This window comes from Bacillus rossius, chromosome 6 (assembly GCF_032445375.1).
Source record: "Bacillus rossius redtenbacheri isolate Brsri chromosome 6, Brsri_v3, whole genome shotgun sequence".
NCBI classification, from domain to species: domain Eukaryota; kingdom Metazoa; phylum Arthropoda; class Insecta; order Phasmatodea; family Bacillidae; genus Bacillus; species Bacillus rossius.
Window position 1 is genome coordinate 29,924,532 of NC_086334.1, and position 12,234 is coordinate 29,936,765.

General features: G+C 40.0%; 1 long non-coding RNA gene across 1 annotated transcript; it reads left to right on the top strand.

Moving 5' to 3' along the window:
• Positions 1-2,189: 2,189 nt before the first annotated feature.
• LOC134533527 (uncharacterized) lies at positions 2,190-3,154 on the top strand. Its single transcript, XR_010075323.1, has 3 exons — positions 2,190-2,305; positions 2,425-2,553; positions 2,701-3,154. It is a non-coding gene; the product is annotated as an uncharacterized LOC134533527 (long non-coding RNA).
• Positions 3,155-12,234: the final 9,080 nt, after the last annotated feature.

Consider the following 12,234-nt stretch of genomic DNA (forward strand, 5'->3'; position numbering starts at 1 on the left):
GAAAAAAAATGTTTGACTCCTTACTTTTTTTTCGCCAAAAATGAATGTCTGTACCTGCGACAAGGATCCGTCCCGGATACCTCGTCCGGGGAGGGACTGAAATCGTGACTGCCGGACTCGGGATTAGAGCGGACGACGAGTCCAGCCGGCGAACTCGACGCATGGTTACGAGCACGGAAAGAGGGGGGGGGGGGATGTGGGTAGGAACAGGGGGGGGGGGGGGCGTCCCGGCGCTGGCAGGATGTTTCCCCGGGCGGCGCGGCGCAGTCTCTCCTCCCTTGTGAGTGATGACGGTCGCCGGGAGCCCGGCCAGGCAGGACGTAAACACGGGGGAGTCCTCCTTCCCCCCCCCCCTTCTCTCTTTCTCTCTCTCCGGCCCGCAGGCGATATAACATCCTCTCTGGTGCTGTCACCCTCGCCCTGCCCCCCTCCCCCTTCTCCTGTCGTTGTCTTTCCCTGCAGTTCGTCTCGCGCTCAGACTGCACTGCAGTACCACCCAGCTTGTTAACATTGCAAACTATCATCATTATTGCTAGAAATAATCGTGATAAGTTGTAGCATATTTTTAATCTTACATAGGTATTTGTTGATTTTTCAAAGACCATGAAATAGTTTCTTTTTTTTAATTTTTCTCACATTTGTAAAGGTACAGTCAAGAACTAAAATCCGTATGGTCCCCAATTCCTAGATGCAGGTGCAGGTGTGAGTAGGAATTTCGCCATTGCCACGTCAACGCGATGCACTAGGATGCATTTGACTCTGACTGCATTTGAATTTTTTCGCCGCAGAGCTAACGAACCCCTCGGCGCAAAACTTAGACTTTAGTTACGTAACGTCGATCCTAAGGCTAGTGTCAGCTTGTACAAAGCAATCTACCATACCTGTGCAAGGCTCATGTGCTCTCAGACCTCTACGACATACATTGCTTTATCTTGAAACGTTCGTGATGTTTCATGAGATCATAGCACGTTTTCCTTGTACGTGTATGTGTGTGTATGTTTACATTCTTACGTGTCGTACACGTACACGAGCGTAGCGTAGGTCAAGACACTGAACATGACGTGAACAGCTTCGCTGTTACGATCGGTCGTCATGCCGGCGGTCAGCGATGATAGTCACGTCAGGCATGCCCCTGCTTGAGACAGCAAGTGTGAACATGTCTGATCCGTTTTCCGTATGCTGCAATGTGCCGCAATACTTAAGACCATGGTGTAATAATGCATGAACATGATAGTCTGTGGCCATAGCAACCAAACTATTCCGAAAACCTTATCTTGGGTTTTACAAGAACTACGCGGGCTAATTGCTTCATGATTTCGTAAATCCCGTCACATTTACCTAATAAGGTAAATGTACGAGTCCCGTTTCGGAATGAGGATAACCATAAAAGGTATATGTATCGTTAGGTATTAATGTTTGTGGTTAACCGCAAACCACAAACCGCGCTGATATCGTTGGGCTTTTCGTGAATTTCAGTGAGTTTGCGTCATGTAGTTACAAACTGTCGCTGGGCGGCAAAACTTTCAGGCTGCATTTAGAAAGTTGAACAACTCGTTGCAAGCTCAACTTTTCATACGCGTTGCGACGTGTTCTCTGACGGGCTCGAGCCGCTGGTGATAAGCCTGAGCAGAATACATGGTTTTTTCTTCAAAGATAGCACAGTCGCCGCGACTCGTTCTATTGTGTTACCACGAGCTCCATGCGGCGTTGGAGAGTCACGTGCGTCGCGGTCTTATCGGTTGCTCGATGGTGCGGCCAAGATACCGAGCACCTGGTTGGCGTGCACGTTAATCTTGTACGGAGTTGGAAAATGTTAGCATCTCAAGACGTATACACTTTGTGCTCTTAGAGTATTGACCACATTAGGTACAAACTTTACTCCAGTTTGAAAACGAACCGCATGACAACATTTATTGAATTATGTCACAAACATGTCGACATCTATGGTGATGACATCAGGATCAATATATTGAAATAGTTGCACATTATTGCAATATTATTACCATTGTTTCTAATGGGTGACGAATCAATATTAACCGCGCGATTGCCGTTTAACCATTATTGATTCAGATATTTCAACATTATTGCCTAATTATTTTTCCTTGATTTGCGTCATGTCTGAATAATTCCATTGTTCCTTGTATGGCAATTCCCTTATCAGTTTTCGACCTATATAACGGCCCTGTATCCCTCATGATATTCATAAGTTCATCGACAGCCACTGCGTGAACAAGTGCTTCCAGATCAAGACTGTGACCAAGCTCCTCCAAAGCAAAGACCCGAACATCAACGTCCGCTCTCTGCTGTAAGTATCCAATATTTAAATTGATTACTCTCTGCATTTTTATACTTGTCCTGCGCATTCCTTTCAGGGATGGAGCACCTCTTTAATGGCTGAATTTCATATTTTGTTTCCATTTGCAGCTGCTGAATCGTGACTCCTGAATAAGACTCTACAAGATGCAAAATCTCATGCTGCTCTGTATGGCTATGTTCCTGGCGGCGGATGCGAGGCCAGAACCCGGGACGAAGTTGCCCTGCAATCCAAGACAAGTGAGTATATCATTTCTGCAAACTGCATCCGTCTGAGTGTCTTGTTACTGTTGCAACTTCTGAGCAAAGAGTTTGTCGTCTGCCCCAACCCTGCAGAGCGTCTTCTAAAAGCTTTAACGAAATTAATGTTGATTTTTCTATTTTCAGTACACCGATCCCACGAGGTCCCGCTCAAAAGAGGAACCACCGGAAGCACACCAAAAGGTTGTCAAGATTCCAGGGATCCTGTCGACCCGAATAGGATTCCTTGACGGCCCAGATCTGAATCAACGTTGGCCCTTTGAATATAAAGTTGTTGTGCCTGACTGTGCTTAAGATTTTTGTTATGTATTCACGCTGTAAACAACCGAGTAGTTGATAAGTTTGCTTATTGTAATGCTTCTTTTTCTTCACTTTTTAAAATAAAGATTATTGCGCAATATTTCTTGGTATCATTGACGTAGAATAAGCTGACGCAACGTCCAGTAGGTATCCCAACTCACCTGTATACCTGGCTGAGCTTAGGTCACGATCGGTCTGCTAGGCTGAATGGAATGTGCATCGGACCGACGTGCAGATGTAGGCTTCACGCTGCAACTCGTGCAACGCGGTTACCCTAGGACTTAAGATCGTTTCAAGATAGAGCTTTGTCTCCTGATTTCAACATGCACTGATGACTGCATTGGTGAGCTCGATGGTACAGCCGCAAGACTATCTTGTACGGAGCTCAAAAAGTTAGTATGTTAAAACGTATGCACGTAGTCTTCGATTATTAACAAGATTAGGTACAAACTACTCCAGTTTAAAAACAAACGGTATGATAACATTCATTCGATTAGGTATACCTATGCCAAAATTCCATTTATGGCCGGCGTGTACAGGAAATCCATTCAATTTAGGCATAACAGTTGACGCAGTAACATGATCGCAATATGACTAAATGTTATTATCGCTTATTCACCTATATTTTTTCCAGGATTGTTACCTTATTATTATAGCATTTACGTCATCGGTTTTTATTTTTTCTATTATTATCCGGGCATTGTTATCGCCACCAGTATATAGAGTCCCTACATCCGTTATGAAATTCATAAGCTCATGTGCAACCACTACCTGAACAAGTTTGTCCAGAGCAACACTCCCAGACTCTGCAAAATGCACAGGATACGAAGAAGTGAGTATGTCATTCCTATACAAACGCATATCAACGATCCGTTGCAACTCAAAGAGTTTGTCGCGCCAATCCTTCAGAACTTTTTGTAAACTTCAACGAAATTAATGTTAAACTGTCCATGTTCAGGTCACCGATCTCACCAGGTGCCGTTGCACGAAAGCATGGGATACGGACAAACTACCGCAAGCACACTCCCACGTCGTCAAGAGATCGAGCAGGGTGATAAAGACCTGAATTGGATTCCTCAGTGGTTCAAACTCAAATCAATCCTCATTCTCATGAGTCTGATGCTGTTTGTGGCGTTCGTTTCATCTAGTGTTCAAATTACGTGGATTATAACTTTACTTCATAGTGTAGTGATCTTGTTTTACTTGTTGAAAATATAAATTAATATCCAATACTTCTTGGTATCATTGATGTAGAATAAGTTGACGCGACACCGCGTCTAGTAGGTAATCCCAACTCACGTATATGCCTGAGCGAGCTTAGGTCACGATCGGTCCGCTAGGCTGCATGTGCATGGAATGTGCATCGGACCGACGTGCAGATACGCTGCAACTTGTGCAAGGCAATTACTGCACTCTTATCGGTCGAGGTTTTACATCGTTGCATGATAGAGCGTAGCCTTCTGCGTCCGAAAATACCACCCCCCGCTACCCCCGAGCCTTAACTTGGGAGTTATAGCCCGTAAGTTCCAGTACAACGGACTGTACATTGTGAAAAAAATTATATAAACTCTAAACACCAACTATCATATTAAATGAGAAACTATTTGTAGCAGTCGGTCACTATCAATGACATTAATTATTTGAAATATTCAAATAAAACCAAAAATGTCAATAAAATTGACGTGAAAACCGGGTGAAACCAATATCACGCCTGTCTTGAAGATAGCATCAGATGATGTTCTTGAAATACAACACGAAATTATATTTCCAAAATTAAATTATAAAGTCGTGTCTGTGACTTGTGTGCTCTATGGCGTACATCTGTCACCAGAGCACACGGAAACAAGGACAGCGCTAGTGCCAGATTATCTTGCATTGGGAAGAAAGAGTGAGTGCCCCAATTGAATAGCACACTGCAATCCATGGATTAGGCACGCCATAAATGAGGTGACCCCCCCCCCCCCCCCCCGTGCGCTAGTGATGTGAAGTAGTCTCTGCCATTTTACGGTTCATTCTGCCGTGACGCTCCTAGGAGCCTTTTGCGATTGACCACAGCCGATGATAGCGAAACATCTGCTCGCTCTCTGACGTCGAGACTGGGCGGGAGTGAGCGAGAGAACACTATTGGCTGAATTTAGAGTCGTCGTTTGGACAGTTATCCACTAACCGAAAGGCTTTTTTAATTGGAACTTATCGGCAGGGACGTCTTTCGGTGGTTGGTCGATAGCCGGTTAAGGAGAGCCAACCCCTTGAAAGTGAACGTGCCCTGAAGCTTATTCGGTTGAAAGTCGACCAAACAGTTGACGTCTTTGATAAATAATTTTTCATATAAAACATTTTCGTATATTCTTGTAAATTCTATAAAACATATATACCTCCTAGCAGAACCAAAATTTGAATATTCTGTAAAATAATTTTTTGAAAATAAGCTGGTACGAGTAAAAATCTTTTTCGCTCGTAAGGATTCCAATTATAGGCACCGCGTGTTGCACGTTGCGATGGCAGATTTGGAAGAATTTAGAAATCATATTGACGAGGTATTTTTAATTCCTCGGAGGTCTGTAAAATAGAGTTACAGTTCCGAAAATATATATTTGAAACTTACCGTCTTATTTCTATCGTGGTCATGAGTTTGTAAAAAAAAAAGTATCTTTTTTTCAAAAGCCACTGTTAAAAGACGTGATATATATCTTTATGTATAACATTTGGAGAAGTTTAAAATTTTGCGTCGGTTGTTTTGTTTCCGATTGCTTTCTTTTATATTGTCTTACCAAACCAAAATTAACGGCTTTCTCATCGTAAATGGTACAAATTTTAGTCCAGTATTCATCGCCACCCAAGTTACACCTAGTCACATCAATAAACAAACAAGATATTTTTTTTCGGCGGGACACCAAACATAATACAATTGAAAAGAGTTAGAGTGCTTTTCCAAACGCACTGCGGATAAGTTAATCCGAGAAAATGTTGCGCAGTGTTGCCAGATCTCTGTCGAAAACGGATGGGGGACAGGACACCAGCTGGCAGTCACTCGAAAGGTGTTTATGAAGTACGAGCGGTGGAGAAGCTGCCAAGTGAATGAGGACATACCGCGCTCTCGAAGGGTGACTCGAAATTCGGTCCTTTTTCGGCGAGTCCACAACACGGCCAGTCACCTACCACTCTCATAGATGGATCAACGAAAATGTCGCGGATTAATTCCACTCCAGGCGAGACTCAACTTACCGGTGCATGGTAAATTTTGTTTACAGTACCCATTGGTATGTAACACGGTCACATCTTCTGGCAGATTGCACGCGATTGGGTGAACACATTTTCATTTTTTCATAACTGGATCGGGATCGACAATAATATAATAATTCTTTAATAAAAACTACTTCATTAACTTAAGGACGTCATGTGATTAAATTAAAATAAGTGTTTATGATACTTAAATTTTTGAGAAATAACATTTTTATTTGATTTTATTGTCTTCGTTTGTAAGTGTGTGTATATATATATATTTATTTATTAATTAATTTATTTATTTATTTATTAAGTATCAGCTGTACAAACAAATACTTGGTTCAAACCTTAAAAAATATATATACTCTCTTCAGGCCGACAGCTTTGGGCTTTTCATTATTTTTTATTGTTCGTTTTGAAACCTACGATCTCGCCGAGCGGAAAATTAAAAACCCGCGGCATGTTGTTGTGTGTTGTTTTTTGTTGCACGTCTCGGAGTGTGCGAGGCAAACAACCCTCGCTGCTCCTTCAGGCCTTGTTATGTTAGACGGCGGAGTCACAACAATGCTCTTTTATGCTGGGCACGCGTTAAAATACCGCGCAAGAATTTGGCCATGTTTTGTACATTTGTTTTATATATATTTTTAATTTATTACATATTGTTAACATTTTATATACGGAAGGTTTGCACCCGAGCGGTAGAGTTTTTTTACGAATTAAAGGCATTCTACTGAAAATCACAGCTATGCTCGCCAGATTCTTTCTCTCTCTCTCTGTCTCTCTCTCTCTCTCTCTCGCATATTGAGGTCAGAAAAATATCAAACATTTCTATCGTTTAATATCATAACGAATGTGTATGTTCATTCGAGATTTTTGAGAAATGATATATTTTTTTTCATTTCATAAAATATTATTGGATGGTATGATGCGATGTATGGAATATTTTAACCTATCTTTAAAATATTAAACATTCTCAGCTCCAAAAATGGCATAAATCCTACAATATTATCGTAATTTTAATACACTGTAAATTTTGATATGCAGTTAAAAAAATTCTGGCAAACTAGTTCCCAATCTATCTTCTTCTCAATACACTTATAAAATAGAATAAATTGTACGGTACCTTCATGTGGAATGTATAAGAAATAATCTGAAGAAGCATGTATTGAATACTCCCAGATTATAATAAACATTGACTTACAGCCTACATTTTTTTAAGTCCCGCATAAACCATTTCTTATAAAGTCTGTAAGTTTTGTCTTGTAGCCCCTCAGCGAGGTGTCTAAGGTTAAAAAATAATCTCAAATTTGATTGTTTTAAACAGTAGTAGACTACCAGTGCTGACCATTTCCCAACTGTCACTCGCAAAACCTCACATGAAGTTGGTGGTTTACGAACAATGACAGTACACGGAGTTGTTTGGAAACAGTTCAACAAGTGAGAGAGCAGGAGGATAGGTCTACTGCAGCGCTAACAAATTAACAGTCACACAAACACATCAGTAATAACATTTATGCGTGTAATAAAACACGCGTAAAACAAACGTGGTAAAGTGCACGCCAAATACTAGTAACAAGCTGAACAACCCTTAAAAAAAGTTCCAAAATTACACAGATTTGCGTAAAACTTAATAATCATAAAACCCATTATATAAGTTTAAGGCTTTATATTTATTTGAGGTACTTTATAAAAATTTTAACTTTCTTAATGAGTTATATATTTGATCCAGATGTATTTATCATACGGTAATTTCGTAGGTACCCTTCTGTTTCTCAGTTTTCGTAATAAATGAATTAACACGCCGTAGTAGTTCCATAAATGACGGTTTGAATGGGTAATAATTGCAGGAAACCCGTGATACTTGGCAACACTGATGCCAAGACCTTTGGGGCTTGTGACATTCTAACCCGACACGGGCGCACCTGCGCTGATGACTAACTCTGCACGCCGAGCCGAGTGCAGAAGAGCGCACAACTCGCGCAGTTAGGTTGAGCGGGTGGAGTGGGTGAGGGGGGAACCCCCTGCTGGAGGTCGCTGCTCGAGCAAACACAGCTGCGCGCGACGCGATGACAAGATCCATCAGGGGCGCCCCCGGTCCCGCCGAGGCGAGGGGGCCCGCACATCAAAGTCGTGGACCCTCCCTCGCAACACCGCGCTCGTTCCCGACACCGCGGATAGGCTGTCTCCCTCCCATCACGCACCACCTGACCCGTGTTCCACAGCACGGCACAGCCGAACCATCCTTGCAACGGGGCAGATCGATCCAAGTTACAATTTCGGACGTGTGCCACTTCCAGTTTACACTGCGTGTCACAGAGAAACACTGACTCAGCAGATGCCAAAAATTGCTAACCGCATAGAAAAGCACAGAGGTGTTGTAGTGACCTAACCTGTTTCACAATAATTATTCGTCATTCTCTGCAGCGCATCCTTGCACTTAGTATGGTTCGAAACCAGGGATGTTTTATAAATGAATAGGCCAAGGCCTGTTAGTAAGAAACCATTCCCTGCATTGCATAACATGTGATTTGTGTAAACCGTGGAAAAAAACTAAAGTCAGGATGGCTGCCCCGGTACTCAAATCCGAGACTCCTGGAGTGCTAGTCCAGTGTCTTAACACGGAGCCAGTTCGCTCCATAAATATTCTGATCGTCAGATGTTCGGCCATCATCAGGATTTATGCTTTCCCATGGTTTTTAGATATCACTTCAGGCACATTTTGGTATGGTTCATTTCTATATAATTAATATAATAATATGATCCTTCATTGGACTGCAATAAGTTACGTTTGCAATAGCAAGATTCCCTTTTTATTGGCGGCCGTCTGCAAGAGAAGACATTGCCCTATTTGACCGCGCCTTTCAGGGCGTTTTTGCTTCCGCACTGGATGGCCAAGAGCGGTGTGCTGACAGTGGACATGTGCCTGAAATAAAACCAGCCAGCCACGAAACACAGACAATGCTACAAAGTTTTAACGCCAGACTTGTCTGGAAATTTTTTTCGCGAAAAGTGCATGACCCTAGTCATGATCGACCTCATTAACAACACGATGTTCGACAAATAAATTAAAGTTATTTTGGTTTATTTATTCACTATTTATTTAAATCTACGTACGACATCCTTCCCCCCCCCTCCGGCCCACCCACGGGGTCTCTTTTTTTTTTAACTACGTAATAACTTTCTGAGAAAGAAATAGTTCATCAGAAAATACAGGAGCTCCTTTTCGTCCGGTGAAAATATTTCTATTTGTAGCCTCTGTACACGAACTTATGAGAAAAAAATGTTAAGGACCACATATAAAGTACACATAAGACTGCTTTATTTCAATATTGTAAAATAAATGATTCCTCCCCTTCATTTCCCCTTTGTGTTTCTCTTAATAAAAAAAAACACTTCTTTGGCTTTGCACTCGTTATTTCCATTTCATCTTTAAAATGAGACATTTCAAAGAAAGAGCTCCGGAACCAAGTTTTTACTTGTTTTTATCGACGGAGAGCTTGTGTATTCTATAACAAGTTACCGAAGTTCTCGTGGCTGCAGATATAAATTATTTCTAAGAGCTAAGTTACATCAAGGCTATTCATGAAATTTCTAGGAACCAATTAAGTACATTCTTTGCAGGACTTGTTTCTATAAGCATCTAAAAAAAACTTATATTTGGAATGACAAATGCCTTATTTAAATATTTTCCACGAATAAATTTGTTATTCGCTAACCTACATTTGCACTATATTTGTAGATTTAAATTAATTTTATGAACATATGCCATTGCTGCAGCAATGTACAATGAAATCAATTTAAATCAATATTTCCCATTGCAGGAATAATTCCAAGAAGATAGTATGTTGGTAACGATTTTTTGACTATGTGAGAATGCTGATAAATCATGAATTTTGCTATCTGCTACAGGGTTATCATACATCAGTGAGAAATAACTATCTATAAAGAACATTTCTATGTTTTTTTTGTTCTAGTATATATTTTGACATTTGACTTGCACTACCATATCAAACACAATCAATTCATTAACTTATTCAAGGTCCTTGATGGCTGTGAAAAATGTTGTACCAAATCGATACCCAGTTTTGCTCGGAAAGTAACAAAAATTGTGATGTCTTGTAATCTTAAGTCTTTCTGGGCCAGTGTTTTCTGGCCTTTTTTTGTCATGGCCCCTTAAACATAATTGGCTGAAATTTGCATCACGCTAGTATAGATCTATATTACACCATTTTTTACTTATCGTTATTTTAATTTTTTCTGGGGTTTACATTTTTAGTACTTTTATAATATAAATAAGTTAATTCAATGTACTGTTCAGTAATAATTGTGTTCCAATTTAGTTACATTAAATTTTTATATATGATAATCTTTTCTTCACGTACCAAATTCTTGCGGTACACCTGCAAAGGCACAGTGGCAGGAAACCATGGGTATGCCACATAGAGCCTAATTTCCGAAGAAGGTTTTTTAATTAAAATAATTTGGCTGTTACTAATTAGACATGAACATTACGACTAAATATATTAAGAAAAAATTAAACAGTGTCATTTGTTTGTTAATGCTCTTACTTTATTTTTGAAACATTAAATGATATAATTTTTTTCTCTTAGTGGTGGTCATAATACGAATTAAAATTTTACCTCAGTACTATCATTCTAAGGGTCTGTTTCAGTATTAAATTCCAAACATCACTTCGTGTTACAAACGGTGTGCAGTTCTCGATGCCCAACTACTTCCAGTGAGAAGCTTATTAAAATACAAATTGGCGAGTCGTATGGTTCCAAAGCAAGCCAGATGAATAATTTACACAAATTAACATTACCACTTACTTTACGTAACGGCCGTATTTTCGTAAAATTTAAAGTGCTGAAACGTTTATCTTTCTCTAATGATAGTATCGTTTAAACTCTACAATATGTAGATTGTGAAGTAAATTCCTTCCAGCGCATTTTTTATGTTTGCGTTAGCTTAGTGTTAATAGCTCTGAGAGCATTAAAATAATATTAATTAAACAATAAACAAGCCAAACATTCGCGGTTTCGCTCTCGCAAATTTCAGAATATTTACGGTTTCGCACCAAACACTGTAAGAAAAGTATGTGACGAGCTCCAAAAATTCTTAACTAACGCACGAGACACACCAAAATACCAGGTGCATATAATAATTCGCGTATTTCAAAAACCATTCAGGTTTTGGAATCTCAAAAGTGGTAATACATAGTCCTGTTAATTTTACATATAAATTACGTGTGCCAATTTCATGTAACCTATTTTAGTGTATTAAAAGATATTATTAAAATTAATAAAATCACACTTAATTACCCCCTTTACACTTCATTAGGGACTATATATTTTTTTAAAAAAATTGTGAAACACGTGCTTATTTCATTGTGATGTAAATTATGCTATATTTTGTATTTCCAAACGGGACGCATCAAATTTTTGAAATATAACACGTATGAAATCTAAAGCATAATAGCTGACCACTCCGTCGAGTCTTTATGACTTATCCCAGCCCAGTCACCCCTCCACTGTTCAAGATAATGGTATTTATTAGTTATCTTAAGACTTCGCGCAGGGTTCAATATAGCTGCAATATCTTAGTTCGTTGTTTTGCCACTGTAAAACCATAATTCTTCATGTTTTATCTCAGTGAAGTAATCAAAATGGTGTGCGGATGAATGAAGGGGGAGGGGATGTTGTTAGCATAGTCCCGAGGGCCCAGGCATCAGGGGAAGGGAAGCAGTCAACATGGTAAGGGTTGGGGGAAATTGAGTTTTGATATGAATTTTAACCCGGAAGAGTTTCCTTAAGGGAGATATTGGGCCTCACCAAATTTCGATTTAAAATATTTTGATACCGCTTGCAGTAAGCTTCCGTGCTAATATTTTCTTATTTTTTTTGTTTCACATGGCATAATACTTAGCGTTGGCTACTTTTTGGAGTCAGCACTTCTGAACTGATGCGATTATCATGACAGTTGTAGTCGCCTGCGTGACCCGGAGTGAGCAGACAATGTAGAGGAACTTACCATCGCTGGTCGATCACAGTTGTTATCATACTCAGAATGCAATTATTTTGGAATTTACCACCGGGAATAATTATTTTAGTTGTTAAAACATGCACCTTTTTACCC